Consider the following 27,147-nt stretch of genomic DNA (forward strand, 5'->3'; position numbering starts at 1 on the left):
GAAGCAGTGACGATTAGTAGCACGGCTCTCAGGAAACTGCTGCAGAGAGGTGAGGCATCATGATGTCTGTCTGTACTCATGAGTTCACAGTGTAAGAGATTTGGAGAGATCAAATAAGAGCTTCAACTGTCAGTCCTCACCTCACTTCCACCTTGTTTGAAGTAACGTTTCACTGCCACTGTGTCTACTGGGCTGTGAGACCAGAAACCTTATGAGAATTCTTGTTTCCACACCTCTGGTCCCCTGCATTTTGGCATATACATATACATACACATATATGTATACATATACAGGCATATACATATGTCATCAGTGTAACACAGAATGGACTACTACATTCGCAGATCTGAAATTATTCTAATTTGGGATATGCATATTTATAAATGCATTTTGAATGCACTTCAGACTTCTAACCTGTACAAGTGAGGAAAGAGCTCACTACGTACAATCAAGTATGTTTAGATAAACTTTAATTATGGGTTAATAATAATTGTTATTCATAAGCCACAATCAATATTTGCAGCATATTTATAAAAATACTTTAATACTAGTTTGAAATTTAGATTTACCTGATCATCCTTTGTTTTCAGTTTGCTTAAGCTAGCAACCCAGATATGTGGGTAATAATGACTTGTAAAAATTGCAAATTATGCCAAAATAAGGAAGAATCCCATTCACGTGAACTTTCTCTTAAAAATTATGAATGTGCTCATACTTTGAAGAAGATAAAATGCTTTATATTAAATGGGATATGGGAACATTTTCAATTTATAACGTTCACAAGTGGATGGGATAAAGATTATATAACCACAGAGGAAGTAGGAAAATAGTCGTTTCTATAAGCATGTTCCTGAAGTAAACCCATGATCGGATGCAGACCTTGGCAAAGCACCACGAGTCCCTCCTGGCCTCAGACTGGATGCCTCTCCTACAGGAAATGATGAACAGAAACTACCCATCCTGATTGGGGCATTTCTCTCCAAAAAAGAAATGAAAGAATTGCTGAGAAATCACGCACAATGAAGAGTTTAGATAGGGAAGACTATTTATTACAGATGAAACGTATTATCTTTCTTCTCCTCCTCCAGAACCCTTCAATATATACACAAGGCTTGAAAGCATACGTATGCATTTAATAATAACAAAAGTATTCTAAGTGCTGCTAATATCAAACAGGTGCTTAATAAATTTATAAAGAGGCATAAGTGGACATCTAACTGGGATAATGTGTAAGTGTTTATAGAGAATTTATCAAAAATATTGACCGACTCCCAGTATGTCACGGGCATGGGACTTGGAATTTATAAATGTATTTACTTTGCTGTTGGCCATAATCTTAAGAGATTTTTGTTCTTTAAGTGTTAAACCTGAAGCTCAAAGCTACTAAGTAATTTGAACAATAATCAGAAACTTGAAAATGTTAAGAGATGAATTAGGGCAGAGCCACTCACTTCATAGTACAAGGTCTTTGGGATATCAGAGGATAACCACTCCATGCTAAGCATCATCTGTTGTCAATCTTTATTGGACTTAATGGAAGGCAGCCCACATAGATCTTATGTGGACTTTCTACTTGCTGTCATTTATATTTTATGAATGTAAGGCTAGTACTCTCTCCTCAGAGGTGATTTCTGCCTCCTTCAAAAGCTTTGGGACAAGAATAATATTAGCATAAATAATTTCTAACTTTCCACCTGGAATTGTACATGTATAATATAGACAAATATTTTATTCATTTGTATAAAGGGAAATACCTAGTGGATTCTTAAACAGAAATCCTGGGATTAGTAAAAACGTCATAGACAAAATGTACCGGGACATGTCACTCAGTGGATTTTTCAAAATGTATATTTTTTCCCATGAAAACCAGAGATACCCAAAATGTGATTGAAATCAGTGCTAAGAGAAAGCTGTATGGTATTCTGCCCATTTCAAGTACAAGAGATCTTGTTGACGCGCAACCTTTTTATATTTGACATAGTTTTGGCTAAATGTTCTATCTTTGAGATTTATTTCAGAACGCTTATTAGTCTTGTATTTAACAATAGGCTATTGCTCCAGAATCTTGCAAAAACTACTTCCAGGGTCTACTTATTTTCACTAGTTTTAGACATGTGAAGGATATCGTGACGCTCTCCTTTAATGATTTCTTGAACATATCAATAAGAAATTTGAAGGGAACCTCTTTAGCTCGCTACATTTGTTTTCTGCAACTTTCTCAGCAATTAACTTGTACTTACTACATTGAATTCTTCATTGGGAGTGCAATTCTTAATTAGGCTATGAGAAGAGACATCAATTTTAAGAAATATAGACTGGGGAATATTATATTCGGCTCACCTAGGTAAGTACGAAGTTCCCTACAGAACTGAGAGGAAAGAATCTCTAAGATTATCATTTATAGTTAAGCATGGTTTGACAAAATGGATTAAGCTACATTGCTCACATCAAAGAAGCTCTCCCTTTGAGACTGGAGCTGAGAAATAGATCAATCTGGATGTTCTGGTATAATAGCCATAAAATGTAAATTTTATTGTGGGAGGAGCACAAAAATCTTTGTCACAAATGGGGATGAAAAAAATAAACAGGGATCTTCTGGACCATCTTTCCAAATATGTGATATATTTATTGGGAACCATGGAAGTGCTTGTAATCATCACAAACTAGGAAAGAATTTGGAGGTGAATTACTACACATTTTAGAAGTATCTTCCCTTCCCTTTTTAGAGATTCTGTAGACTTACTATTAGTCACTGTGTGAGAACCGAATGAGAGGGTAATTTGAGAGGAAGAAAGATTTATTTGATTCACAGGTTTACTTCAGAAAGTCCAAAGTTATTGAGGGGCTTTTGGGAGTCCCTCTCGGGGTTCAGTAATAAAGATGTGACATCTATAATGTTTAAGACTGTTGGCCCTTTTTGCTGGGAAAGGCTCTCAACTAGCTTCTAACTTACCCTGACTTTCCTGCCATTCCCTTCCTCCACTTGGCTCTCACTGTCCTTCCTTCCTTCCTTCCTTCCTTCCTTCCTTCCTTCCTTCCTTCCTTCCTTCCTTCCTTCCTCCATGCTTCTATTTCGTTGCCCAGTCATTCTGCTTGTCCTTTCGCCTCAGCGCCAGCCTCTAGCTCTTTATTAATCAAAAGCTGCATTTCGTTCTCATATAAAAAAAGTTATGGGCCATGTGGGAGAGATTTTGTGGCTTTCTGAGTCTGAGACAAGTAGCAGCAGGACTATGCCGAGTTCATATATTAGTGTCTTTTGGCCAGACTGAGAACAATGTAACCCTCTGTGATCTCCCCAATGGCACCTTTCTTTTTACCATGATAATCTCAGAGAATCCTAATTTGGGGCAGGTGAAGAAGTGGCAAACCTTTACATATGGAAAGAAGGTAATAGGCCACAGAAATAAAAATACCAAATATCTAGCCAGCACTTGGGACTGCTGGCACAATTATTAACAACTAAAATCATGAGGGCATACCTACATAGCCATTTGAAACAATATTTGTGGCTGTATGTCATCCCAACATAAAGTCTAGGCCAGATCAGCTAGAGACCCTGCTCTGGGCCTTGGAAAGACAGAGGACAAGAGCATGCATTTCACTGCAGCCAGGAAGCCAAGAGAGTATCAGGAAAGGCAACAGAACTATATACACTCTTTTTTTTTTTTTTTCTTTTCTTCGGAGCTGGGGACCGAACCCAGGACCTTGTGCTTGCTAGGCAAGCGCCCTACCACTGAGCTAAATCCTCAACCCTATATACACTCTTAAAAGACTTCCTGTCTTTGCTTTAGTTATCCTCACTCCCCCAGTCATGGTTCCCACAGTAACTGACCAGCTTGCTCCAGTATGTAGGATCTGAACAAACGGAGTGAGGGCTATTTCAAAAGCCGTCACCTGTATGTGGTACATGCTCTTCTAGCTAGGCTGCCTTATCTGCCTTCAGTGGGAAAGGAAGTACCTCACCCTCTAGAGAAGAGGGGTATTGACTTATCACAGTCCTAGCACTTCCCCAAAGTCAACTGAGTCCTGAATCCATGACAGAAATAAATGTGTGTGTGTGTGTGTGTGTGTGTAGATTCTTTGTATTTATTTTATTAAGTTTGTTCTTTGACAATTTCCTACATGTATGAAAAACATTATAATTAATCTGCCCTCCCACCCTCATTTAACTCCCATCCCAATGAACCCTCCTTCTCCCTGTAAGTCTCTTTTCTAGACTCATGACTTTTCAGTTTATTTTGTAAACTATGTATTTATTTGTTTGCTTGTTCGAGATTACAGTTACAATATTTCTTCCTTGCCTTTCCTCCCACCAAACACTCCCACATACCCTTCCCTCCTCCCTCTATTTTGGCTGCTATTTTCTACATATATATCGTGTTAAGTCCAGGAACGTCTGTGTGTGATATTTATTTTAGGAAAAGTAGTTAGCAGGTGTCTGATAGACAAAAGGAGTGGACTTATACATTTGAAAAGTAGTGAAAGCTATAGGTTTGCAGCTATAATATATAGATTAAACGGAGTTTTTTTTTTTAGTATGATGAGAAGCATCTTTAAGTTTATATTCAGAAGACAACCAAAGGAAATTAAAATTTTGAGCTTGTGACTGAATTGTAAACTGCCAATGTTCCGTTAGCTTATCAAAACTCCATTGATCAATGTTAAAAATCTGAACTTTAAAATAACAATAGCATGTGGGGAGAATATGAAATACTTCCTATTTTTTTAAAAAAAATCTTCCTTGCATCTCTATACCTTGCATTTATAGACCCTAAAACATCTTCTTAGACCCTCCAACATTTATAACCTGCACTTACCAACTTTCATCATCTTTATCTGAATTACCAACTTTAAACGTCTTTCATCTGAAGCATTTTTATTTCTAAATAATCATCATCTAAGTTCTTTCACATGCTCTAACCTCTCTCTTTTGCATTTGTCAATCTCAAACCTTTTCCATAAACACCTTTTTCTTAAACCCTAACTGGCTGGGTTGAATCACAAGTCATCTATGGAAAGCACAGTGATGGTGCCTCTACCACAAGCTTTCTCTTTTCTTCACCAAGGTATCCCTGGACAGAGGGGGAGGATGCTTCTCTGAAACTCATTTCAGTCTCCTAGCCCAAAGACTGAAAGCATCTACAGGAACATTACCTGGTCCATGTACATCATAATAATTTTGAAGTCTTTCTTCATCTTTATTCCAGGTTCCTATATTTATTGTCTCTTCCTCAGGAAACCAAGAACAAATAATTTCTACAAAATCGAAAAAGCTATGTCATGGTTGTTGCCCTATTTTAGAAAAGCACAATAAGCATTTGCACTAAATCATGCAGCTGTTTGCATTTCCCATTTTTTCTTTCTTCCCCACACCCACTTGAAGACAAAGCTACTCATCTGCTACATATGTGCAGGGAGGCCTCCATCTAGCCCATGTATGTTCTTTGGTTGGTGGTTCAAACCCTGAAAGTCCCAAGAGTCTAGATTAGCTGATTCTATTAGTCTTCCTATGATGTTCTTATCCCCTTTGGGGCCCTCAATCCTTCCTCCTATTCTTTCATAAGAGTCCTCAAGCTCCATCCACTGTTTAGCTGTGGGTGTTTGTATCTGTCTAAGTCAGCTGCTGGGCGGAGACTCTCAGAGGACATGTTCTTGTCTGCAGTCATAACAGAGTAGTATAGTGTCAGGGATTGGTACCTGCCCGTGAATGGGCCTCAATTTGGGCCAGTTATTGGTTGGCCATTCCCCCAGACTCTGATCCATCCCATATCCCTGCATTTGTTGGAGACTGAATAGATTTTGGGTTGAAAGTTTTGTGAATGGGTTGGTGTCTCTATGACTCTACTGGGCTTCCTGTCTGGCTAAAGGAGGTAGGCTCTTCAGGTTCCGTATCCCTAATGTTGTGAGTCACAGCTAAGGTCACCTCCAGTTATTCTTGAACATCTTCCATATCCCAGGTCTCTGTCTTGTCCTGGAGATGCCCCTCAACCTCCTCACCATGACCCATTAATTGCAGGTTTCCATTCATCTTTATGGTCATCTAGCTGTATCTCATGCCCTTCCCTATACTTGATCCTGAAACCCTCCATTCCCCACAACATCCCCTCTCCCTCCCGGTTCCCTCCCTCTACCTACCTCTTATGACTGATAGAGGATTAATATCCAAAATTTACAAAAAACTCAAGAAATTAGATACCAATATAAAGAAGGCAATTAAAAAACAGAACAGGGTACAGAACTAAACAGAGAAATCTCAACAGAGGAATCTCGAATGGCTGAGAAGCACTTAAAGAAATGTAGAGTCCTTAGTCATCAGGGAAATGCAAACTAAAACAACTCTAAGGTTCCACCTTACACAGAATGGATAAGATCAAAAATGCAAGAGATAGCACATGCTGGTGACTACGTGAAGCAAGGGGAACACTTCTTTGTTGATGGAGTGCAAACTTGTACAACCACATTGGAAATCAATTTTGTGGATTCTCAGAAAATTGTGAATAGTTCTACCAACTGTACTATAGTGGTACACAGCTATGCTACTCTTGGGCATATGCCCAAAAGATGCTCGAACATCCCACAAAGACATTGCTCCAATATGTCTATAGCAGCTTTATTTGTAAGAGCCAGAAACTGGAAACAACCTAGATGTCCCTCAACTGAAGAATGGACAAAGAAAAGGTGGTACATCCATTCAATGGAATACTGTCCAGCTATTATAAAAAAAGACATCACAAACCTTGTAGGCAAATGGATGGAGCTTGAGAATATCATCTTGAGTGAGATAACCCAGTCCTCAAATGATACGCATCATATGGATAGTGGTCATAAAATACAGGTATACAGAACCAAAGAAGCTGAACAAGAAGGAAGGCACAATCAAAGATGCTTGAATCTCAATTAGAAGAGGGAATAAGGCAGTCCTAAGAGGCATTTACATTCTTTCCATTGCCTTTTCTACAATGTTCCCTGAACCTTAGTGAGCATGGTATAAATATCTTACTTAGGACAGTGTATCAACCTATTATTGGAGCCTTGCATAGCCATGGATGTCTGATTTACTACTGTTTGCTGAAATGAGGGGCTTCTCTCATTAAGACCACGTAGGATTTGTACATGAATATAAATATAAACATTTAGAAATCATTTTATGTTTTTAGCTAAAAATAATCAATTTTAGCTGTAAAACAAGATTCACTCTACCTTTAAGACAGATATATACTCCCCAAGTTGGTTTTTGAGACGGCTTACAGTACCATTCTTGGAAGTTTTCCTTTGGAGTATTCCTCAATTTCATGGAGTGGAGGTTATCTTAAGAGTAGGAGTAGCATCATTACACAAGTGGGCGCATCATGCCTGGTAGGTTGGTCTCATGGTTAGTAGTGTTCACAGCTATGTGAGATTATTGATGCCTTTTATTGTTAACCTAATAGCAACCTGTTTGGCTTTCTCTGGGGCTATGAAAACAAGTCTTCACAGAGTAGCCTTCCTACTGTAGGATTTAAGCCAGAGGATTATCCTTAGAGTGCATCTACCAAACCCAATAAAAACAACCAGTATAACTGCTCAAGCCTGTTTCTAAAGCTGTGTTTCTGGCTGCTTCCAGAGTGTTAGTCTGACAATGAACAGTAAATGTCACATAATATACCTAAATAGGCCAAATATCTCTAAATATCTCCCATATTACTGGTGTTCAGGTAATTTTCTCCTAAAAAATGTTGTTTTTACCACTTCCCTGAGTGCACAAAGAAACACTAACCTTTCCTTTATTGTTTATCATATTTTAAGAATTCATGGGAAATTATAAAATCTTATTCAAATTAACACATGGTGCTTAAAATAATTAAAGTATTTTCTTTTTCAACAATACAACTATAATAGCAAGATAATTACTTCAGAGGTAAACATAATGTTTTATAATTTAAATAACTTAATTTCATCCTAACTGCAACCTTGATATCCTTATTCATTAAGAAAACAATGTTGTTTTTATTTCATAAAAATTATACTCTAGTTTTCAAAACTAAAACTAAAATTGTTGGTATCTATAATAAGCTATTCTAAGAAACATATTATCTTATACCCAGGATGGAAACACTAAGAGAAATTAGATTTTTCTATATGAAGTTAAAGGAGCTGACAATGGGAAACCACAAGAAAATGCAAGGAACAATTGAAGAAAAGGTTATTCTAGTCATTCTTGGTAATGCTAAAGCTATATAATTCATATTATTCAAGATTTAGCTATAATTAGTTGGGTAGGAAATATGTTCTTACTTTACTAAAACTAACGTTTCTTTCTTTATCAATTAAAAATAATTATGCCAATGATTGAAACACTTTTAAAGGAGATTTCATTTCAATATAATATTGACTAATATCTATGAAGTTTTGTAGGGAAATCATGTATTATAGGGAAATTGGATGTTTCTGGCACAGGAGGGTTTATGTTAAAAACAATGCCCCAAAGACTGTATGTTTTCAGTTGGATGCCTTCCAAATAATCAAACAATATTTAATGAATGCAGTCGGTACTTTCAACAGCAAATGCCTAGCATGTCAATCTATTATGAGTTACTAACGGATGGATAGTCTCTCTTAAAACATTACTAAACCAGTATGTGTTACTTTGTAGTAACAAGGCAGTTAGTACATTGTAACACAAGTTCAAAGGTTGAGGAGTAAACATAAGTAAATAAAGAGCCAGCATTTGCTACCTGAGATCTTGTGGTAATAAACAGATAAAACACACAACTTCACCAGGGGAAAATACCATAAAGAGAGTATTTGATGGAGTGTCTAAGAAATTAAATGCTTGGTTTGGGGACAAATGGATGTCTTTAAGACTCGTTCTCACCTTCACCTTTGACAAGCTGTTTACATCTAACAGCCATGCCAAAGTGTTTGTTGGTGTGCAAGGCAACTTGTCGAGGATTATGGTTGCTACAGGGGGCAGCAAAATCAGATGAACTGTCAAAAATAGTTTAAAGAGGCAGTGTAGACTATAAACCACTTCAGGAAGACTTAAAACTCTGTGTCCCAGCTTGAATCTCACGTGCTACGTTATCATGACCTAAACCTATGGTTAAGCAGAGACCTAATGAAAAAGATTTTGGGGGCAAAGTCCTTGTATTTTAGGGATGTCTTCTCTTACAGGCTCACAGCTTTAAGAGAAAAAACAGAACAAAACTAATTATTAGGCGAAAAGGATGAATGGTCCTCTAAACATATTATTCTGACCATTAAATATCATGTGTGTGTATGCAAACACAGGTAAATATATATATTTACATATACCCATATACTATGTTCAAATATTAGTCATTTTGTCTCCTATTTTCTACATAAAAGTATCCATTTGGACTTTGACAAGTAACAAGGGCAACATTTTATCAGACTGATATTTATCAGGTGGTAATATATCAGCATGCAATCCTGTTCCTCAAAACTAACAGAAATTTCTGTGATTGGATCATTGTGAATAAACATACCTGAGCGTATTAGACTTAGTATTATTATCCTACTGCCTTTGATAGCTTGACATTTTAAGTATACACACACTATATATATATATATATATATATATATATATATATATATATACTTAAATGTTGTCTTCCTTACCAGTTGAAGTCCAATTGGATAATTTTGTACAAAATACAAGAGAGAATGCTTCTGGAAATTACACACTGGGATCTCAACATGCTCAGTGTCTGGCAGAGTCTCCTTCCTGGTTATCAAATGGCTGCTTTAGTGATGGCACATTCCCATAGCAGAGAGAGTGGATTTTCATCTACCTCTAATGAAAATATTCACTTACCAAATCAGGACCTTATGATAACTTCATTTAACCTTAGTACTGCCATTAATGACCCATGTCTAAACAGGTCACCTTCATGTGAATGCTTAAGCATATGAATTTGTTAGAGAAAAACTCAGTTCATATTAGCTGTGATAATTTTTGTCTTTCGGTATAATGGACAAAAGTAAAATAAATTAAAAATATGATAAGATAAACGAGAGCTGGGAAGATGGTTCAGGAGCTAAAGCACTTGTTTTGCAAGTGTGAAATACCTGAGTTCAAATCCTCAGAACCCATGTAAAGTTAGGTGCAGTAGTAGGCATCTGTTATCCCAGTCTTCCTGAGACAGGAGGACATGTGGGAAAAGGAGACTCCCAGATACTTCAGGGACATCTTTGTCCATGTATCTGTGAAAAAGATGTGGTTCTCTACTGAAGGGTAACACTGAAACTCGGTTTGTCCTGTGAGGTCCACACATGATCTTTGATATGAAGTTTTCACAGACACACACACACACACACACACACACACACACACACACACACACACCCCACTGATGAGGCTACAGTGGCTATTTAAAATGAGGCATTTTCTCCAGGAAATAGTTGGTAGAGACAGTGGCATTATACATAAATGACACCAAACAACCATAGAATATATTTTCAAAACTGGGGTTATTTGAGAGTAAACAAGCATTATGAGCAGCAGAAGAATGGGCTGAGTAAACAGAGAGCCTATGCCATGTTCTTCCTGTTGTATGGAGTCACTCAAAACCTTGAAGAGCAGAGGTCTTGGGACCAAGAGAGAGAGGATTTCTTTGCATGGAAATCAAGGGGTCTGGAATCACACTGAAAATTCCTGAAAACTAAGTGAAACTTAACTTCCTTGAACAGAATGCCACATTCAAAACTGGCCTTCTGTGGGACAGATTTAAGAAGCAGGGGTAGGGAGGGACTTGTTTGCTTTAGCATAAATAGTGATAGCTAAGAGATAAGAGTTAGTAGCAAGGAGACAAGGAGAAAATTTGATGGATACAGAGTCTGATGGTGACAGAAGTAGGTAGCTTAGGCCCATGAGGTGCCCTTTGCCTAGCTCCTTAAACATTTTTTTATCCTTTACTTTTTCTTTGGACTTAGAACTAAATATTCAAAACTCACCCTTTACTGTGAAGAAGGAGGCTTTCAGCTACCCACATCAGGAATTGCTGTTGCCTGCCTGGAATTCTGTGTGTGGGAGCAGTTGGCTCAGATGTCCTCTCTGGGGTAATATTTTCTTATGCCACGACAGCATATCTAGTGTATAAAAAAGGGTACTATATTAAACACTGTTCTGCTTGAGAGGGCTTCCAAAAGTCTCCCGATATTTCCTAGCTGAGATCTCTCCATTCCTCAAAATTAAAGTAAAAAGGCAACATAGCCTGGGAATTAAAATAGTTCCAAGATTTCATATGCTGCCCTTTAAGAGGAGAGTTGGGGAAGTTTTAGATAAGAAGTGATGAAAAGAAATCTAAACTATATGATTAAAAATAGCCTTCACATTAACAGAAAGGTGATTGACTTTCTCCCCTTCATTTGCCATCCCCTCTTTTCTCCGGAAAGAAAAATTAAATGTATTAAAACTTATCCAATTACCTACAAAACATTCAGTGTTGAATTTTTAGTTAGGAAAGAAAACCACATTGTGGATAACTTTACTTCCTAATCCCAACAAGGCTTATTGTATTTTTGTTTATTTGCTTAGAGTAGCTACGGAGTATTCACTCTCAGACTTTCCTTGTTCATGGATGACAATACACTGGGTTTTATTGTTTTGCTTTGTTTTGATCTTGGCTGAATATCAAAGAGATGCTTATTGATGATTGTCTATGTGGTTAAGTTTATCCACAGATCTACATGCAAACCATCAGGAAAGAGCCCTTGCACCAATCCTTTGCAGATTTTTCATGAGTTAGAATTGCATTGTTATAATCACAACCTTCAGAGCAATGTGTGGAGTTATTACTTAATTTTAACAATTTATGACAGTCATTTGCTACTGAGCCTATTGCTGTCCCCCCATCATGCCCAGGAGTCATTAATTCTAAGTCTGTTGAAAGCTGCCTGACTTTCTGCCAGAGACAAAATAAGTGTGTCTCTTTGCTCTGGACTATGAATACAGTTTTCAGGCAATACAAGTGGGAGGCATAGGCAAGAAGGGAAAATAACACAAGTCAGAAATTACCAAGAACTGGAGAAAAACCATAATGCTTCAACATTTTCAGAACTTGCTGTGAGAGAAATGCATGTATTTAGACTACCCTAGGGACGTTTCAGCTTGAATTGCAAAGCCAGGGATCTCTTTTTAAAATGTGCCCAGACCAAACAAGATACAATAAATATCGAAAAATTATAAGGTGATATGAATAATTTTTAAAAATTAAAACTGCAATATTGATATCTTATAAATATGACTCAGAATAGTATTTCAGAGAGTTTCAGATCAATAAATTTAAAACAATTAACATTTACAAGGATGGTAATCATCTGGAATACAGGTGACATTCTGTAAGATTTAATATAATTAATTAGATGCAAGAGGCTAGAGACACAGGATGATAGGGTATAGATCCATTTTTTTTTAAATTAAGGCAAAAAGGACCAATAGAACAGAGGAACGTGGGAGGCATTTCTCTCTGAGAACAATTAACAGCTCATTTCTACTGTCAAACCCAAGGGGAGGGGGTGGGTCTTAGAAGAGAATAAGAATGGCCAACAGATGGACAAACATTTTGGGGAACAAACGAAGAGTTTTTTTTTTCATTCCTGAGACACTTTTCCATGTCCATTTTACCCTTTGGGTTCCTATAAACAAGAGAAAAAATCTGCATTCTGTTCCAACTTACAATACACAAATCACTAAAGGAGGGTGTTCAACGAGGAAAGTGGTGGATGAAGTATGGTAGGGAGTCTTTGACCAGAAACTAGTCAACCTTCCCTGAATGCCTAACAATGCAGTCCTGACTTCTGCACTTCCTACACGTCCTCATTGTCCAACGATATCAAGAAGTCGGTTTAACACAGTCTCTACCTTCAAATTTTCATCACATTTAGTTCTCATTTCTAGTAATTTCCATTGGATCACCATGGCCTGTTTCCAGGGAGAATATTATTAGGTCTCATACACCAGAAACACCTAAAATATCTCTCTCCTTAACAGACTCCAACCATCTCACCATACAATGGATTTTCTTTTGAATAAAATATTGCTTTAGAAAACATTATTAACATAATAAACTTTTTTTTCACCTATAAAAAAATATACTACTGCATTTCCAAGCCATACCCACAAGGATTTGAAAAGCAAACGTAGAAAAGTATAGGAAGTTGAAAAGGAATATGGCATAAGACCAAGTCAACCCTTTGCAAACATATGATCCACTTGTAGTATTTGCCAATACGCAAATTTCCAGGTTCCAGCTGAGAGATTTAAATTCAAGTGAATGGATGAGATTAATTTGAATCTATAGATCATTTTTTGTTTAAATTTTAACAATTCCACCATTTTATATTAATACAACAATTTCCCCAAACAAATTATTAAAAAATCTTTAAAAATGACTGGTGAAATGGTACATATACAAGTTTTGGGGGAAATTCAGAAACCGTTCAATCAATTCCTAATGTCTTATGATATATTATAATGATATACTATAATATATTACAAAATGTTAAAGGAGTTGGACACATTGCCACCACCCCCACTGCAGTGAAGGAGCAGTGATTCATTACAAGACAGAAGATACTAAGATTTGAATTGAAAATAAAAGCAAAAAAAATCTATGGGATTAAAGTCTGTGTGCAGAAGCCATTTGCAGCATTAAGATGGCCAGTAGCCATTTTGTACTATACGGAGAGAGTACCACTTCTTTGGAATGTTGAAAGCCAGGTAAAGAGCAAAAAATTGAAAGAACTAGTTAGTTATCTTACATATAGTGAAAATTCTATTCTAATTCTATATGATTGATGGTCAAGTGGAATGAAGAAAGCTGAAGGAAATTATATCTCTCCAATTTATGTCCATTATTTCACAGCTGTTGAACACTAAACTTAATTAACTGAAGTCAGGGGGCCTAACTATAGCAAAGCTATCCCAAAAGAAGAGCCCTTAGGACTCCTGGGTAGTCTGGTATGAACATTACATTTCTTACAATTCTCAGGGAGGATGGCATAGGAAAACACACATGTAAGGCTGTAAATCTAGTACATAGGTATGTGAAGATGGCAAGTTCTAGAATACTTGGCTGTATAGGTATCAAGTTTCAGGAAAGTTTGGAAAGTAGAGAGTGATGCTGTCTCCACAAAGCAAAATCAAAACTGATTATCTAAGGAATTTGTTTAAAGTATGGGTGCCTTGGCCTTGACCATAGCAACTGATCAAGGATTTCATTGGCTAAGATCATAAATATCTTCTAAACAAGTTATTCAGGATTCTTTTCCATCAAGCCACATGCTGAGTCTTTAGCTCAATCCTTGCTTCTTGTTTTTCTTTTCCAATTAAATCCTCAATGTAGACATGACTGAGTTTCACACATTTGTGCAAGATAGGAGTTCAGCCCTGTTCAAATGTCTTTAACCTGGGCATCTTTATGAAGTACAGGCACTCATTCTGCTTCCCTGGACTGGAATCTTATAGCCTTGATCTACATAGGGCTATAAACTTATACTTTGCTTATTTTTGAAGTGTTTCAACACTATAAACTTACAATTCTTCAGAGAGCAAAATCATGTTTAACCAGTAAATACAATAGAGAAATATATCAATAATATTTGGTAAATAACAGATTCTATGTCCCCCCTCGACCCCATTTTGAGTACAGATATCATTATTCAAGTATCTACCCTGGTTTACCCAAACATATCTATTTCCAGCAACTAAAACACAAGACCCCTACAGAACTCCAAATAGATTGGACCAGAAAAGAAACACCTCCCGTCACATAATTGTCAAAACACCAAACGCACAAAATAAAGAAAGAATATTAAAAGCAGTAAGGGAAAAAGGTCAAGTAACATATAAAGGGAGACCTATCAGAATCACACCAGACTTCTCGCCAGAAACTATGAAGGCCAGAAGATCCTGGACTGATGTCATACAGACCCTAAGAGAACACAAATGCCAGCCCAGGTTACTGTATCCAGCAAAACTCTCAAATAACATTGATGGAGAAACCAAGATATTCCATGACAAAACCAAATTTACAGAATATCTTTCTACAAATCCAGCACTACAAAGGATAATAAATGGTAAAGCCCAACATAAGGAGGCAAGCTATACCCTAGAAGAAGCAAGAAACTAATCATCTTGGCAACAAAACAAAGAGAATGAAAGCACACAAACATAACCTTACATCCAAATATGAATATAAAGGGAAACAATAATCACTATTCCTTAATATCTCTCAATATCAATGGCCTCAACTCCCCAATAAAAAGACATAGATTAACAAACTGGATACACAACGAGGACGCTGCATTCTGCTGCCTACAGGAAACACACCTCAGAGACAAAGACAGACACTACCTCAGAGTGAAAGGCTGGAAAACAACTTTCCAAGCAAATGGTCAGAAGAAGCAAGCTGGAGTAGCCATTCTAATATCAAATAAAATCAATTTCCAACTAAAAGTCATCAAAAAAGATAAGGAAGGACACTTCATATTCATCAAAGGAAAAAAACACCAAGATGAACTCTCAATCCTAAATATCTATGCCCCAAATACAAGGGCACCTACATACGTAAAAGAAACCTTACTAAAGCTCAAAACACACATTGCACCTCACACAATAATAGTGGGAGATTTCAACACCCCACTCTCATCAATGGACAGATCATGGAAACAGAAATTAAACAGTGATGTCGACAGACTAAGAGAAGTCATGAGCCAAATGGACTTAACGGATATTTATAGAACATTCTATCCTAAAGCAAAAGGATATACCTTCTTCTCAGCTCCTCATGGTACTTTCTCCAAAATTGACCATATAATTGGTCAAAAAACGGGCCTCAACAGGTACAGAAAGATAGAAATAATCCCATGCGTGCTATCGGACCACCACAGCCTAAAACTGGTCTTCAATAACAATAAGGGAAGAATGCCCACATATACGTGGAAATTGAACAATGCTCTACTGGATGATAACCTGGTCAAGGAAGAAATAAAGAAAGAAATTAAAAACTTTTTAGAATTTAATGAAAATGAAGATACAACATACTCAAACTTATGGGACACAATGAAAGCTGTGCTAAGAGGAAAACTCATAGCGCTGAGTGCCTGCAGAAAGACACAGGAAAGAGCATATGTCAGCAGCTTGACAGCACACCTAAAAGCTCTAGAACAAAAAGAAGCAAATACAGCCAGGAGGAGTAGAAGGCAGGAAATAATCAAACTCAGAGCTGAAATCAACCAAGTAGAAACAAAAAGGACCACAGAAAGAATCAACAGAACCAAAAGTTGGTTCTTTGAGAAAATCAACAAGATAGATAAACCCTTAGCCGGACTAACGAGAGGACACAGAGAGTGCGTCCAAAGTAACAAAATCAGAAATGAAAAGGGAGACATAACTACAGATTCAGAGGAAATTCAAAAAATCATCAGATCTTACTATAAAAACCTATATTCAACAAAATTTGAAAATCTTCAGGAAATGGATAATTTCCTAGACAGATACCAGGTATCGAAGTTTAATCAGGAACAGATAAACCAGTTAAACAACCCCATAACTCCTAAGGAAATAGAAGCAGTCATTAAAGGTCTCCCAACCAAAAAGAGCCCAGGTCCAGACGGGTTTAGTGCAGAATTCTATCAAACCTTCATAGAAGACCTCATACCAATATTATCCAAACTATTCCACAAAATTGAAACAGATGGAGCCCTACCGAATTCCTTCTACGAAGCCACAATTACTCTTATACCTAAACCACACAAAGACACAACAAAGAAAGAGAACTTCAGACCAATTTCCCTTATGAATATCGACGCAAAAATACTCAATAAAATTCTGGCAAACCGAATTCAAGAGCACATCAAAACAATCATCCACCATGATCAAGTAGACTTCATCCCAGGCATGCAGGGATGGTTTAATATATGGAAAACCATCAACGTGATCCATTATATAAACGAACTGAAAGAACAGAACCACATGATCATTTCATTAGATGCTGAGAAAGCATTTGACAAAATTCAACACCCCTTCATGATAAAAGTCCTGGAAAGAATAGGAATTCAAGGCCCATACCTAAACACAGTAAAAGCCATATACAGCAAACCAGTAGCTAACATTAAACTAAATGGAGAGAAACTTGAAGCAATCCCACTAAAATCAGGGACTAGACAAGGCTGCCCACTCTCTCCCTACTTATTCAATATAGTTCTTGAAGTTCTAGCCAGAGCAATCAGACAACAAAAGGAGATCAAGGGGATACAGATCGGAAAAGAAGAGGTCAAAATATCACTATTTGCAGATGACATGATAGTATATTTAAGTGATCCCAAAAGTTCCACCAGAGAACTACTAAAGCTGATAAACAACTTCAGCAAAGTGGCTGGGTATAAAATTAACTCAAATAAATCAGTTGCCTTCCTCTATACAAAAGAGAAACAAGCCGAGAAAGAAATTAGGGAAACGACACCCTTCATAATAGACCCAAATAATATAAAGTACCTCGGTGTGACTTTAACCAAACAAGTAAAAGATCTGTACAATAAGAACTTCAAGACACTGAGGAAAGAAATTGAAGAAGACCTCAGAAGATGGAAAGATCTCCCATGCTCATGGATTGGCAGGATTAATATAGTAAAAATGCCATTTTACCAAAAGCAATCTACAGATTCAATGCAATCCCCATCAAAATACCAATCCAATTCTTCAAAGAGTTAGACAGAACAATTTGCAAATTCATCTGGAATAACAAAAAACCCAGGATAGCTAAAGCTATCCTCAACAATAAAAGGACTTCAGGGGGAATCACTATCCCTGAACTCAAGCAGTATTACAGAGCAATAGTGATAAAAACTGCATGGTATTGGTACAGAGACAGACAGATAGACCAATGGAATAGAATTGAAGACCCAGAAATGAACCCACACACCTATGGTCACTTGATTTTTGACAAAGGAGCCAAAACCATCCAATGGAAAAAAGATAGCATTTTCAGCAAATGGTGCTGGTTCAACTGGAGGGCAACATGTAGAAGAATGCAGATCGATCCATGCTTATCACCCTGTACAAAGCTTAAGTCCAAGTGGATCAAGGACCTCCACATCAAACCAGACACACTCAAACTAATAGAAGAAAAACTAGGGAAGCATCTGGAACACATGGGCACTGGAAAAAATTTCCTGAACAAAACACCAATGGCTTATGCTCTAAGATCAAGAATCGACAAATGGGATCTCATAAAACTGCAAAGCTTCTGTAAGGCAAAGGACACTGTGGTTAGGACAAAATGGCAACCAACAGATTGGGAAAAGATCTTTACCAATCCTACAACAGATAGAGGCCTTATATCCAAAATATACAAAGAACTCAAGAAGTTAGACCGCAGGGAAACAAATAACCCTATTAAAAAATGGGGTTCAGAGCTAAACAAAGAATTCACAGCTGAGGAATGCCGAATGGCTGAGAAACACCTAAAGAAATGTTCAACATCTTTAGTCATAAGGGAAATGCAAATCAAAACAACCCTGAGATTTCACCTCACACCAGTGAGAATGGCTAAGATCAAAAACTCAGGTGACAGCAGATGCTGGCGAGGATGTGGAGAAAGAGGAACACTCCTCCATTGTTGGTGGGATTGCAGACTGGTAAAACCATTCTGGAAATCAGTCTGGAGGTTCCTCAGAAAATTGGACATTGAACTGCCTGAGGATCCAGCTATACCTCTCTTTGGCATATACCCAAAAGATGCCTCAACATATAAAAGAGACACGTGCTCCACTATGTTCATCGCAGCCTTATTTATAATAGCCAGAAAATGGAAAGAACCCAGATGCCTTTCAACAGAGGAATGGATACAGAAAATATGGTACATCTACACAATGGAATATTACTCAGCTATCAAAAACAACGAGTTTATGAAATTTGTAGGCAAATGGTTGGAACTGGAAAATATCATCCTGAGTGAGCTAACCCAATCACAGAAAGACATACATGGTATACACTCATTGATAAGTGGCTATTAGCCCAAATGCTTGAATTACCCTAGATCCCTAGAACAAACGAAACTCAAGACGGATGATCAAAATGTGAATGCTTCACTCCTTCTTTAAATGAGGAAAAAGAATACCCTTGGCAGGGAAGGGAGAGGCAAAGATTAAAACAGAGACTGAAGGAACACCCATTCAGAGCCTGCCCCACATGTGGCCCATACATATACAGCCACCCAATTAGACAAGATGGATGAAGCAAAGAAGTGCAGACCGACAGGAGCCGGATGTAGATCGCTCCTGAGAGACACAGCCAGAATATAGCAAATACAGAGGCGAATGCCAGCAGCAAACCACTGAACTGAGAATAGGTCCCCTATTGAAGGAATCAGAGAAAGAACTGGAAGAGCTTGAAGGGGCTCGAGACCCCAAAAGTACAACAATGCCAAGCAACCAGAGCTTCCAGGGACTAAGCCACTACCTAAAGACTATACATGGACTGACCCTGGACTCTGACCCCATAGGTAGCAATGAATATCCTAGTAAGAGCACCAGTGGAAGGGGAAGCCCTGGGTCCTGCTAAGACTGAACCCCCAGTGAACTGGTCTATGGGGGGAGGGCGGCAATGGGGGAGGCTTGGGAGGGGAACACCCATAAGGAATGGGAGGGGGGAGGGGGATGTTTGCCCGGAAACCGGGAAAGGGAATAACACTCGAAATGTATATAAGAAATACTCAAGTTAATAAAAAAAAAAAAAAAAAAAAAAAAAAAAAAAAACACAAGACCTAGGACTCCCTAGGGTTAAGATCACATCCAGAGTTGACTTGCTTTTCTTCCTCATTGAACAGTGAACATGTCCTAGGACTTGCTATTCTTTCACAGACTCTTGGATGCCACTGGGTTTCCCATGAAAACATTTTCAAATGTAAAATAATTGCTGGACTCTTCTCCTGTGGAGGATCTGATTTAGCATGTCTGGCACATCACCACAGATTTTATACATTCCTTTAATTTCTCAAGTGGCTTTTTGTAGATGCCCTTGGTAGAAATCCACCAAAACCTTTCTCCTTAAAGTTCGTTCTTTGACTAACACAACAGAAGCTGAGGACTGCCAAGGCTATAAGATTCCAGTCCAGGGAAGCAGAAATAGTGCCTGTACTTCATAAAGATGCCCAGGTTACTGACATTTGAACAGGGCCTAACTCCTATCTTGCACAAATGTGTGAAACTCAGTTAGTCATGTCTACATGAGGATTTAATTGGAAAAGAAAAACAAGAAGCAAGGATTGAGCTAAAGACTCAGCATGTGGCTTGATGGAAAAGAAAAGAAACAAAGCCCAAAATGGCCTGCAGGGAACAATGTATTTTAGATATAATCATTTTCTTTCAAATAGACTCTGGCCTCTGACAGCCCCAGGTTTATTTTGATTTTACTGGGGTTGAGTTCCCCCACATCAAGCTCTCCACCTCCAGTGAGTCATGAGTGCATGATGCCAAGCAGTTATGAAGGGCCACTGTTGTTTGATAGTTCTGTTGCAGCATTCCTTCTCTTTCTCTCATGTTGTCTATTCCTGGTTTGCAGTACGCAGCCAGAAGCCATCGAATTAAATTATGTGCATTCTCTATTTCTCCGTTTAGACATAATCAGCTATGAAGATAGACTTCTGAGATATAAAGCAAAAGAGAGAAAACACAAACGAACTTCTCAACATTTTCTTCACATTCACAATATGTTAAGCTCCCAATTTATACTTCAAATCAGTCTAAAAAGAGAACTATTACTGCATCTGAAAGTAGACGGGTCAATGTAATATAGGCATGAGAAAGTGAGGATTGCTGGAGTGTGTTAGCAGACTCATGCTTTAAACGGTCATTAAGATATTTCAAATGTAGACTTAAACCATGTGTATTTTGTTTTATGTCCACTCTTGGGGCATGCGTACTGAAATTAGGATTTGAGTACAATGCAATATCATTAGAATTATATCTCATTAATTCTATTTTGTAAAAATAAGTGAAGAATTCAATTCCTTTGTCTATTTCTTAAACATTTAATAAGATTCATCACTTACTATTTCTTATAAGTTATTTTGTATGGAAGTAAATCGGTCGGTTTAATAGGTTACTAAATGTCATACATATGTACATATATACTAGTTTATTTATGCATCAATTATGGTATTGAATTCTTCTGGCTGCAAATATAAACCAAGAACACAAGCTGAGACGAAATTAGCTACACAAAGGTGGGGTGAAAGAGAATTCAACAATTTAAGCAAATTCAGAAATATATTTTAATTGGCATATAAAAACCAAGAAAAATCAGGTAGTATTTCTATCTTGTGCAGATCACTCAGCGGTACATACTTAGGAATACATGTCTTTAATAGAGACCACATAAATTATATTTTTATAATTTGAATTTATTTTCTAATTAAAACCCATCAAAAATTAATATTCACTAACCAAAAGCACTATAGCTAATTGTGAAATTAGATGGCATTGTTTCTAATAAATGTAAAAAGGATTAAACAAGTTTAATTTCAAGTGATTATAAGTGATGGCTGAAAAAGCTGGCTAATTCTAATGTTATAGAACATCCTGAATAATTTAATAACTTTATACCATCTTAGTTCAATTTTCTGCCGTATTTCACAAATATCCCTGGCTGAAAGTACAAGCTTGTGGTATACAAATAGTCTTCAATAGAAATCTGCCGCTCCAATCTGTGCTTAAATATGGCCTAGGGTTACCACTTACCCAGCTTTCTCATCTTCTCAGGCCTGCCAATGAAACAAAAGCATATATGCTAGCTTAAAGTTGTAGGCATTGCGTATTCATACACTTGTTTCTTAAGGTCATTGGGAAATAAAAAGAAATATAAGCAAGACGGGCATGGTAGCAGATGACAGAAGGCACTTCAGCGGTAAATTCAGACAGATTAGGAGTTCAAAACCATCCTTGGCTACATAACAAGGTCAGGGTTGCCCTTGGGCTAATTAAGACTTAATATTAAAAAACATGAAAAGAAAAAAAGAAAAAGGAAAAAAGTCAACTAAAAATCAGTAGTGACCCATGTGAGAAGTGGCAGAAGGACGGAGAACTGCAGGGAGTTGCAGCTTCGTGTCAAGTTCAAGGCCTACCTGGCCCACCAGTCCTTGTCTCAAACCCTCACATATGTGAGAACAAAAATTAAGTCCATATGATATTTTAATTTTATTTTATCAAGGAAAAATATATATAGTGATGTGTGTTCAAGTAAAACTACTTCTATAGAATAGTGAACAACTTGCTTACTTCATACTTAATAACTGAATCAATCTACTAAATCATTAGCAAAACTGTAGGAAGTTTGAATGTTAATGATGTGTAATCACCTTAGTTTACAATGCTGATAATGACTGTTTGAAGAAAATACTAGAGTGCATAATTTTTTTTCACTCAGATCAATGTTTGTAGCTTTATTTAGAAGATGAATAATTGAGTTTTCAATAAAGAAAATATTTTCTTCTGATCAAACAACAAATTGAAAGGAAAAAAAAAACAAAACAACCAAACAAAAACCCCTGAAGATCTCAAACTTTTTGCTACATGTTGAACTACTCAGGCTTCCTCTTTATCTAAGTTCAACTTATTCTTACATTGCTGACACTCTTACGTAGAACCTTTTCAATTTCAGGTTGGAATCTAAGAAACATTTTTGCATCCGTTTTGGTCGTTTCTCTGGCTTGTTCTTGGGCCATGCAAAAGATTAGTTAGCTCCACTTACAAAAGACTAGAAGCAGATAGGTATGTTTGGTATTTTCCAGCTTTATAATTTACATAACAAGGTCAGAACTTCCCTGTTCATCAAACTAGAAATTCAGGAAGAACAACAAAAATCAAGGAAAAATCAAACCTTTCCAGGTTAATTACATGTACCCAAAATAATGAGATAGGAATCTCTTTACTCGAGTGTGGTTTTCATACTACATGAAAGCAATGGCATATTCATATACAAATACTGGTAAAGTAACTCAACATCTTGAGCGTTAAGAGATTTTATATCTATTAAATAGACATTAAGGTGTTTAAATGCACTTTTTAATTTTTAGTTTTTAAATGCACTTCAGACATAGTTTTCCTACCGAGAGCCAGACGATAGGAAAGAAAAGTATGGAGTACATACCTAGCATTAGATCAGTACCAAGAGCCTGTGGCCACACATGTCGTATGCCCTCAATGAGAACCTATGATCATTATTCCATTGGATGGCCATCATGGTAAATCAACTCCTAATGACACTGCTTTACCCATAGATTAAGGTATCACTCAACACTAATTAAAGAAGCAGATGGTAATTAACAAAAAGCACCCACAATTGCTCAAGGTGGAGAGAATGAGAGATTGTGGGATGCTCAGTCCAAATAGAACATCTGTAAAGCATCCCTTCCTCCCAAGGCTCAGGAATATTTGTGACAGGGTAGACGCAATGGTTGTGAGAGCCAAAGACAGTGGATGACAATGAGGAAACCGTTGTTTGGTGGACACAGGAGGGTAAGTTGCACATAAGGATGAATTCACAGCACTTAAGGCAGAATGCACAAAACTAGAAAAATGGCAAAAAAAAAACCACCCCAAAACCAAACAAACAAAAAACAAAAACAAATCCCAACATAGAGAAGGGAGGGAGGCATGAAGTCTCATGCCATGCTAAGCAGTTATTGGTAATAGATAGCTGCTGGGAGAAGGAAAGTCCATTTTAAGCACGCATCCCTTGTTGGGTTGACCATGCTCCAACAGAAGGCTGGGATATGCATCCAACAGTATATGGGCAGGACCAACTATACCCGATGGGTCATTGCAAACAGAGGACACAGAATTGGGTGGATATGAGGGAGGGTGGTGGTGAATATACTCAAAACAAATTTATAAAAATCTCAAAAAAACCTAATAAAAATTGGAAAAAAAATAACAAGAACTGCACCAACTAATTTTATTAACTTCACGAGTTTCTAACTCAAACATATGTTAGAAGTGATTTTTAAAAATCATACAATCCATATAATCATTAGTTTAAACACTAAGCAAATATTTGGCACTAAAGAAGCTTGTCAGAAGAATACACTCTTGCTCATATCTCGACAATCAGGTTTCTTTTAGGACACACAAAAGTAATTAGACATGAAATTACGTATTATGTGGAATTTACATATAAATCATATCTGAGAGGTAGAGCATAGATGTTTATAGAAATGTTGCAAGAATGGTCATAGATGCATACATGGAGTAATGGATACAAATGGGATTGGTATGTTGTTTGTTTTTGTATATGCTTGAAGGTCTGTGTACTATATCTAAACTGTTGCACATATTTAAGTTGCAAGTTAATGCACAGTTTGGTAAAAAGGCTGGTTAATCTTCAAGATACACTGGTACATAATCTATTGAAGAACAAAACTTATGAGTCTAACTCATCAATAAATATTGCACTAAAATAGAGATAGACATATGTCAAAGAATAGTTCCAAATTCGAACAATGGTTTAGTAGTTAAGAGCACCAGCTACTCTTGTTGAGGACTCAGGTTCCGTTCCTGTTACCTGCAAGGGTGGATCACAACCCTCTGTAACTATAGTTCCGTGGCACCGTCTTCTGGTATCCTCTGGCACTCGGGCACCTACATAGTGCACAAGTACATATGTAGGCAAAATACCTATACACATAAAATAGTTTTAAAAAGAATGGCCCCATCACATACAGGCAATTAACACATGTCAAAAAGAATATCACTGTACAGATGTGAGGTAGTGCACTGTTTTCTATCTTCACATAAAAATTTACATTTTACACCTCCTTTCCAGCAGACAGCAAAAAACAATTATAGAGAAATGGATAGAAATGGGGAAAGTAAAATTAAGGACTGCAGAATTGAATATTAGAGGGCAACATTTCTAGAGGTGGGAAATGATTTTTAGTGGGTCACAAAATAGTAGCGGAAATGAAAAAAGCAATAAATTGGATTATTCAGGACATATGCACATCAAAATGTACCATTAATGAACTGCATAATCATATCATTGAGCAGTCAAATGTATACAACATGTGAATCACAACAGAGCCTGCGGCTAGAGCATATAATAATTCTACATAATACTTCCATAAAATAATTAGAAAATGGCTAATGCATGAAATGAGCAAGACATTTAAATAGTTCAAAAAGAAGATACTCTAATAGGGAATGTATTCAAAGTTTGACATACATTAATACCATCAATTCGATGATAAAGAGTTTACTGAGTGGTTAGGAGCAATTGCTGCCATTGCAGAGGACCAGAGTTTGGTTCCCAGCACCTGTATTGAGTGGCACACGATGACAATCTGTAACTCCAGGTGAAGGGGATCTGATCCCCTTTTCTGGCCTCTACAGGCACTGCATGCATGTTGTTCGTATGTGCACAGCCAGACAGACATATAATAAAAAATTCTAAAGCAATCAATAAAAACACCTTGACGTATCTACTGTAGTGATTGAAAAAAAAACCTATGCAATATGTATAAAGCAAAGGGAATTTCATTATATTGTTATATTGTTAATGGAACAGCTAATTTTTGTTACAGCTTCCTAAAAGTTTGTAAGAATCTACTGTGAGTGAATATACATCTATTTTTATTCCTCGCCATACACCAAAATGAAATGTGAGCATGTTCTTATAAAGGCAAATGTATGGATGTTCGTACACTTTGGAAAAAACACTAAAATTGAATAGGAATTTGAATACCGGTAAGGATCAGCACAAGTATGACACAAAGAAATAGTATTTCGAATAACGACCTATTGCTCAAGGAACAGTGGTATAGATAGAGGCAGAAACAGTAAAGTGTCTTCTGTGAAGGACTCCAGTCAGAGTACTGTTAAAATCCAGCAAGTCAAATGCAGAGATCTAGAAATGAGAAGTTACAGCCAGTAGAAAAGCTAGAGGTATGAGTGCCTCCGAAGACCCGGACTTCCTGTGTGCCAATTGCTTCCTAGTCCATGACGTGAGGGGCAGTTATATGTAAAATGGTGATGTGCTTACTTTATGAAATTTTCCTGCATTTGCAGTTTGATGAGCTACTTAATGTATTTTGTATTTAAATGAAAATTTAAATATATGCTGCATAGTACACACGTGCACATTCAGCTAGAATTCCAAACTTTTTTTCTTTCAATTTCAGGAAGTTAATACTCAGCTGAGGATAAGACAAAGATGGCTACTCTTCCGAATATCAGAATCCCAAAAAGAGAGCCAGTAGTTCGGGGAAGGTGATTATTGCTAGATAGTTATTATGTAATAAACTATGACAATTCGTATGTAGACCGGCTATCCTAAATGCATGTCCAATGATTTTCCTCATTTTAAAGTAGATATACTGAGCGCTAAGTCAAACAAACCCATAAGGTCATGATCATAAATCCAACACCCGATCAAGCAACAGTTGAAATGCAAATTGTATTTCTCTGTCCCCTTAAGCTCTTCACTGATGTACTGCCTACCCGGAGAACCTTTCAGATGACCTAAGAGGGAGAAGTTTGAGAGGGAAATGTATAGAATTAGCCATACATCAGCTGAGTCCATACAAGCAGTTTCTAAGTGTGAAGCTGTTCCAACATTTTCCTTTCTGCAGGAGGAGGAGCCCACATCTCACATCCGGTTGGGGTAAGCAGGTTATTAAGCCCAAGTGAAACAGGCACTGAAGCCGAGGTGCCTGTTGTTTATCTCACAAAACAACTGGAGGGCTTTTCAAAAGGAGTGGAGCAAAGGGTACATTACCTAGTGGAAATGTCAGCAGGACAGGGCTGCTCCCCAGGGTCCTTTTCATGTACAATTCTCAACAGCTAAAAATAAATTGAACCTAGCAATGACTCTCCCCCACCCCCGTTCCTGCAGTTCCAGTGTGCTAGTTTCATTTTAATAAATGATTGAACAAAGTGTTTAACTTCTTTTGGTTTTCAGTCTGATATATTCAGAGGCATAAGAAATGCATTATTGAATATTTCCCTAGCTCTGTGTTGGCTTCAGGTAAAAGGCCCCTCTTCATAGCTAGAACTTAAGGCTTGGTCAGCTCACCACTAAGAGCTCAGGAAATTTGCCATATGTTACCATTGGAAATAAAGGCTTGTCTTGTGTCATCTAGGGGCTGA

General features: G+C 37.3%; 1 long non-coding RNA gene across 14 annotated transcripts in view; it reads right to left on the reverse strand.

Annotated features, from left to right (window-relative positions):
* Positions 1-4,195: 4,195 nt before the first annotated feature.
* LOC102550062 (uncharacterized) overlaps positions 4,196-27,147 on the reverse strand; it is a 156,002-nt gene continuing 133,050 nt past the window's right edge. For 5 of the 14 annotated variants that reach the window (XR_010052793.1, XR_010052792.1, XR_001838532.3 and 2 more), the window contains 3 exons: positions 10,957-11,091; positions 6,737-6,854; positions 4,202-5,256 (listed from right to left, as the gene is read on the reverse strand). This is a non-coding gene — a long non-coding RNA (uncharacterized LOC102550062). Of the gene's footprint in view, positions 5,257-6,736; positions 6,855-10,956; positions 11,092-27,147 lie in introns of all 14 variants that reach the window. The other 9 variants (XR_010052790.1, XR_010052789.1, XR_010052796.1 and 6 more) reach the window with 8 other exon arrangements.

Source organism: Rattus norvegicus, chromosome 6, assembly GCF_036323735.1.
Source record: "Rattus norvegicus strain BN/NHsdMcwi chromosome 6, GRCr8, whole genome shotgun sequence".
In the NCBI taxonomy this organism is placed as follows: domain Eukaryota; kingdom Metazoa; phylum Chordata; class Mammalia; order Rodentia; family Muridae; genus Rattus; species Rattus norvegicus.